Source organism: Vulpes lagopus, chromosome 7, assembly GCF_018345385.1.
Source record: "Vulpes lagopus strain Blue_001 chromosome 7, ASM1834538v1, whole genome shotgun sequence".
Taxonomy (NCBI): domain Eukaryota; kingdom Metazoa; phylum Chordata; class Mammalia; order Carnivora; family Canidae; genus Vulpes; species Vulpes lagopus.
In genome coordinates this window covers 53,462,259-53,469,392 of record NC_054830.1, presented here as the reverse complement: position 1 = coordinate 53,469,392, position 7,134 = coordinate 53,462,259, and positions in this window count along the sequence as shown.

Below are 7,134 nucleotides of genomic sequence, written 5' to 3'. Positions count from 1 at the left end.
TTTTTTTTTTTTTTTTTTTTTTATGATAGTCACAGAGAGAGAGAGAGAGGCAGAGACACAGGCAGAGGGAGAAGCAGGCTCCATGCACTGGGAGCCCGATGTGGGATTTGATCCTGGGTCTCCAGGATCGCGCCCTGGGCCAAAGGCAGGCGCCAAACCGCTGCGCCACCCAGGGATCCCCCTCAAATAGCAATTTTTAATACAATTTTAGTTGCCTTAGTCATGCTAACCACATCTCAGATGCTCAGAAGACTTGAGGCTAGTGCTACTGTCTTGGATAGCACAACTCTGAATGAAATTTTTTTTTTAAATATGCTCTGTGGCCTAACTACATATAGTCCCCACATTAGTAACTAAAGGATTGATAAACATTCTTCCAGGCATGCATTAAGCATTCAGGATGTTCTTACACCAGTGTTTAACCTTGGAGGCAAGGAGTGGTGAACTCTCCTGTCAGAGAACATGACCACACCTTACTCATATCTTTGTAGAGCTAAGGGAAATGTTTTGGATCAGAAATGGCTTTGAATTGTTTGCTTTCATTGTAATCTTTCCTCTAGGCCTTTGTTTTGATACAGTTCCTTTGAATTGGCTAAATAAATCATTTTGTTTGCTTGCAAAATTCCCGAAGGAGAAACTTTAAATCCATATACATGAGATTCCTGCTATGTTTAGCCATACATTTACCAAAGACTTGTGGGATCATTTATTTCCTCCTAAAGCCTCAGTGCAGCCTGCAAGATGGTTTTCAGCTAACCTTGTTGTGACATAGAGATGAGGCAGTAGAATTTGGAATTTGGAACAGGGGTGGGTACTGGTCTTTACAGTTAGTACAACACAGAGTAGCCACGCCATATGTGTTTAGTCTCTTTTTCAGCCAGTGAATTGAACTAAGTTATATGTCAAGCAGTTCCTGTAAAAAACTATATGGCTAAGGTAAGTGATGATAATCAGAAAGAATTTGTTGACCTGCTGAAAACAAAATGAATCAACCCCCTGGGCCTCTCACCCAGCCCTTGTGAGCTGCCTTGGTGAGGCATTTTGTTAGCGTAGGATCTAGACATCAAGCTTAATGTTTGGGAGTGGGGGGAGAATGATGTGATAGGTGTAGATTATTGTCTGGAAAAACTGGAAAATTAATGAAGCAAGGTGTTTTAGTGAAAACCTGTCACTCTGGCCCAGTATTGATCTGTTACCATGTTTCTTAAATCCTGGGCTGCATTTATATACACATAACATGGTAAATGCGTGTTTGTTCAGTCAGAAATATTCTTTTTCACTCTCAATTTAAATAGCTTCTTTCTCCACCATGTTTCTTTTTTTCTTTTTTATTTAAATTCATTTTGCCAACATATAACACCCAGTGCTCATCTCATCATGTGCCCTCCTTAATGTCCATCACCCAGTTCACATTTCTAACTGCCACATTCTTCCTATCTCTGAAAGCTCAACTGGTGGCAGTTTTGCCTGGTGGAAACAAATATTTTCACTGGGGTACGTTGCTTTCTATTTCTGTTTCTCATGGTTATCAGCAATTACCATGAACTTGAACATTAGTTTTAGAGACTTGATCCCTCAGTGACCCTTTCCCTGCTGCACACCTCTCCACACATGTTGTTCAAGGTTGTTTATGAAAAATAGAAACACAAAAATAGGTCCTGGTCACAGCCCAGTTCTCCCAGGTCCCAAGAATGTCCAAGAAAAGTACTTGTCCAAGACAGTACTGCTGTCTTTCTTCCAAAAACAATTGATTTTTTTTATTGAGGTTTAATTTACATAGATTAGTTTCATTTGTAAAATCTAACAATTTGATGTTTGTATATATTACAAAATGATCACCACAGTAAGTCTAGTTACTATCACCATACATAGAGAATTCTTTTTCTTGTGATGAGAGCTTTTACGATCTACTCTCTTAGCAGCTTTCAGATATACAATACACAGTATTAACTAGTCACCATGCTGTACATGACACCCCCATGGCTTGTTTATTTTATCACTGGAATCTTGCAGTTTTGCCTCACTTTCCTATTTTGTTCACCCCCATCCTCTCCCTCTGGCAACACCAATCTGTTCTCTGTTTCTGTGGGCTTGGCTTTTTAGTTTTTTGGGTTTTTGAGATTCCACTTATAAGAGATCATATGGTATTTGTCTTTGACTTATTTCACTTAGCATAATGCCCCCAGGGTCCATTCCTGTTGAAAATGGCAAGATTTCCTTTTTGTGGCTCTGTAATATTCCATTATATATAAAAATCACATTTTTCAATCCATTCATCCATTGATAAACATTTAGGTTGCTTCCATATCTTGGCTATTGTAAATAATGCTGCAATGAACATGGTGTATATATCTTTTCCAGATAGTGGCTTTATTTTCTTTGCATAAATACCCAGAAGTGGAGTTCCTGGATTATATAGTAATTCTGTTTTTAATTTTTTGAGGCACCTCCAAATTAGTTTCCATAGTGGCTGCACCTATTTACAATACCACCAACAGTGTGTGATGGTTCCAATTTCTCCACATTCTCTCCAACACTTGTTATTTCTTATCTTTTTGGTGGTCATTCTAACAGGTGTGAGATGATGTCCCATTGTGGTTTCAATTTCCCTGATAATTAGGGATGTTGAGCATTTTTTCCTAATTTGCAAGATCCATCTTTACCTTAGAAAAGGCTCTATATCTCTACTTCCAGTTAGGATTTGCACAAGATTTAAGGGATGTGTGATCAGTGTAAACATACCATTTTTTAAAATAACATCTTTAAAACTGAGTTGCTCAGAAATTTTTAATTGCCTAATAGTTCATCAAATCTACATCATTTAACCCTCAGTTGTTGTTTGGCTGCAGTATTTCACTATTAGGAAAGAAGAGGCTATAAGCATCTTTTTTTGGGCTCAACCAGCATAGATCTATATCCAAGTACCTCTCTCCCCCTTTTAAACCGTCCCTCTGGGCATTACTTTCAGAAGTGAGATCACTGGGTCAAAGGGATGATCGTTTTTTTATGTTTCTTGGTGGGCCTTGCTGGGAGACCATCTTAATAAGGGCCCTTGATGCCTTGATAAATCTCCCATGTAGAGGATGCAGGTGATTTGCAAGTGAATTCTGCTCCAGGATGAGGAGTGAGTGACCCTGAGGCTTCAGTCTCCTGTGTAAACCTTCCTTGGTGGTAGGCAGTTAAGTTTAATTTTAAGCAATGCCCCCCCTTCCTCTCAGATGATTGCTCTATCTAGCTCACCTTCTTTCTTCCTCTCATCTGCGTAGAGAATTCAAGCATCTGTCCAGAACATGCTTTATATACTGAGCAACAGAAAGGACAGGGTCTGCTAAATTTCCTAGTCTCATCTCCACTTCTTTGGTGCACTGAGTGAGGGCTCACCTTCATGCTTGTCCTAGCCTACAGCTGGGCTTGCTCACAGACTGCAGGCACACAGTGACATCTGCTCTGCTGTCTTTATCAAAGCATTTCTGATTAAAACCGTAGAGAGCCAGAAACTAGAGATAATAGCAAAGAAAGCCAGGACCAGATGACCTGAAAGAGCTAAGTTTAATTTTGTTTTTGAGTGTGCTGTTATGTACTTTTTTTTTTTTTTTTAAGATTTTATTTATTCATGAGACAGAGAGGCAGAGGCACAGACAGAGGGAGAAGCAAAATCTGTGCAGGGAGCCCAACGCGGGATTTGATACCCAGTCTCCAGGATTAGGCCCCGGGCTGAAGGCGGTGCTAAACCACTGAACCACTTGGACTGCCCTGTTATGTACTTAAAAAAAAATGTTTTTTTTTTTTTTTTTTTTTTTTTTTTTTGAGAGAAGTGCATAAGCAGGGCGGGGAGGGGCAGGGATGGGGGAGAGGAAGACGCAGACTCCCTGCTGAGGGGGCTCTGTCTTGGGATCCTGCGATCCTGAGCAGATCCAAAAGGCAGCCCGTTACCTGACTAAAGCACCCAGATGCCACCAGCTGTATGTACTTCTAAAAAATACATTCTTGGGTCAGTGCCAGTAATGGGAAGGAAGGATGCCATTTTCTTTTCTTCTAAACCTATGCCCAGGGGCCCCTGGGTGGCTCAGCAGTTGAGTGTCTGCCTTTGGCTCAGGGCGTGATCCTGGGGTCCTGGGATCGAGTCCCACATCGGGCTCCCTGCTTCTCCCTCTGCCTGTGTCTTTGCCTTTCTCTCTGTGTCTCTCATGAATAAATAAAATCATTAAAAATAAAAATAAAAAAAATAAACCCATGACAAATTTTACCACCCAGCTTCCTTCTGATTATGTGCACTTGCTTTTCCTATATCCTGTTCAGAATTTTCCCACTTTTCACTCCTGTTCCACTTGTGCTCCACTGCACCCCTGGCAGTTTGTTGTGTTTGTGCTTTTTAAGTACTCTTCTGGGTGCATCAAGGCTGGAAGTCCCTCCTCACTGTAGGCAGAACTCAGAGTGCTGTAGGTGCGGCTCCTCCCCTTGGTGAATCCCTAGGGCACCTGGCTGCTCACACCGCCCGCTGCCCACCGCACTGGCAGCCCCTGGGAGGAGCACTCTAGAATACAGATGTCGCCTCTGCTTGCACTCCTTCCATGCTTTCCCATCACCTGCAGGATGAGGTCCAGGCTCATTGCTTCACAACTGGCCCCTATTGCCCCTCCCGTGGTTGGCCCCTCCGCAACCCACACTAACTCACAGCATGCTCTGCTTCTCATTCTCCAAACTTGCCAGGCAGTTTAGAGCCTCCACCCTGAGCAGGTGTTCTGCCCACCACCTGGAAGGCTCTTCCTCTCCTTGTTTGCTAGTCAATTTGTTTCTGGGCAGTTTCTGTCATTTCCATTTCACAACCTTCTTTGACCACTCCAGATAATTTCCTTTTTCTATTTAGCATCCACCGAGCACTTGACTGTGCTAGGCATTGCGCCAGCCCTGTACATGCATCACCTCACTTAATCCTCACCGTCCTGGGAGATGGAGACTAGGGCCCCTGAGATTCTCACACAGATCAAATGCCAGGCTCGGAGTCAGGTTGCCTGAGCTCTTAGCTGCCCAGCCACGCTGCCTTCTCTGGGCTTCTGTTCTCCCTTGCAGAAAGCACTCTGACATGTCATTGTAGCTTTGAGTGTTTCTCCCCTTGTATCTGTCCTCTGGGACAGAACAACCAGGCAGCAAATCGAATGAAGGCGGCACCGGGCCTGTTGTCATCTTCTATATGCTTTATAAACTTCTCATACAATCTTTCCATTCTTTATGGGAGGTGTTTCTTGAAACTTTGCTTATGGCCATCTGCATGGGTCTGTGAGGCTATTCATGGGACTTTGATGCCACTAGTATTTTTCAGCTTCTGGTATTTCCCAGCACTGTATTTAGTAATATTGACACTATAAAAGGGAGAGAAAACCTGGCCCCTGCTGTCCAGTTGCAGAGATTTACCACATGGGACACAACTAGTGATTAGAGACCATACATTTGAATATTTGATCATACAACACTTGTGAATTCTTTGGCATGATATACAAGGCCCTTTGCGATCTGATTTAAGGCCACTTTTCCAACTTCATCCGCTACTTTCCCACAGACCCCAGCCATACTGATGTGTTTTGCAGTTCTCTAAGCCCACAATGCTTTAAATGCCGCTTCTCCCTTGCACATCCTTTTCCTTTTGCCTAGAATGGCAACTTCTGCTCATCTTAAAAAAAAAAAAAAAAAGATTTATTTATTCATGAGAGACACACAGAGAAAGGCAGAGATATAGACAGAGAGAGAAGCAGGCTCCATGCAGGGAGTCCTATGCGGGACCCGATCCCAGGACTCTAGGATCACGCCCTAAGCTGAAGGCAGACGCTCAACCACTGAGCCACCCAGGTGGCCCAGTTCTGCTCATCTTTTATAACCATCTTCAGTTCTACTTCCATTAGACCTTTTTCTTTGGGTTTTCACAGCCCTTGTACATTTTCCTCTAATATGACCCTTATCATATTGTCTATAAGTTAATTTTGTAAGTCTGATCTGCCTGTTAAGCTTTTTTAAAAATTATTAAAATATTTATTTATTCATGAGAGACACACAGAGAGAGAGGCAGAGCCAGGCAGAGGCTCCACAGGCAGGCTCCATTCAGGGAGCCTGACGTGGGACTCGATCCCGGATCCCCAGGATCACACCCCAGGCTGCAGGTGGCACTAAACCACTGCACCACCGGGGCTGCCCTGCCTGTTAAGCTTTGAGCTGCTTGAGGGCAAGGCCCATGTCTCAGTGATGGAAAACCAATGACAGAATAAAAATGGATACATAGAACGAAGGGTGGGATGGTGTTTCAACATGGCTGGTGGTCAGTCAAGAATCACACTTGACTGCTAAGGACAGAGATCTAAATAAAGGAGTTCATTCTCTTCTGTAAAATAAGTTTGGAAGTAGGTGGCCAAGTGCTAGTGTCGGGGTACTACTGTATCATCAGGAGCCCAGGCTCTGTCACTCTGCTCAGCCACTTTTAGTGCATAGCTTCCTTCTCCAAAGTCATTTCATGGCTCTAAATGGCTACTGGAGCTGCAGCCAAATCATCTATTCCAAATGAAAGGAAAGAGGGTAGCTTGAGAGGAAAGAATGAGCGTTCTGTCCATGAAGGTAGCCTCCTTTAAAAATCATGTCTCAGGTCCCTACCAAGCAACTCTACTTTCATCTCATAGGTAGGATTTAGGCACAGGGGCACCTCTAGCTGAATTTTGAAGAGATAAATATATGGCAATAAATACAGTTTGGGGCACCTGGGTAGTGCAGTCAGTCAAGTGTTTGACTCTTGATTTTGGCTCAGGTTGTGATGGGATCATGGGATCAGGCCCTGTGTCCTGCTCTGTGCCCAGCATGGAGTCAGCTTGAGTTTTCTCTCTCCCTCTCCCTCTGTCCCATTCCCTCCCAAGTAAATAGATTAATTAATTAAAAGTATTTTTAAAATACAGGTAAATATAAATTATAAATATAACAAATATTTATGTTGATTATTGTAATATTTATATATAATTAAATGTAAATGTAAATATAAATATATGACAGTGTTTAATTTTAAATGACATTTCTTTAAAAAAAAAAAAACAGCTTTTAGATCCAAACAGACTTTTCTCCAAAGAAGTCATAAATTTGTCAATAAACACACAAAAGGAT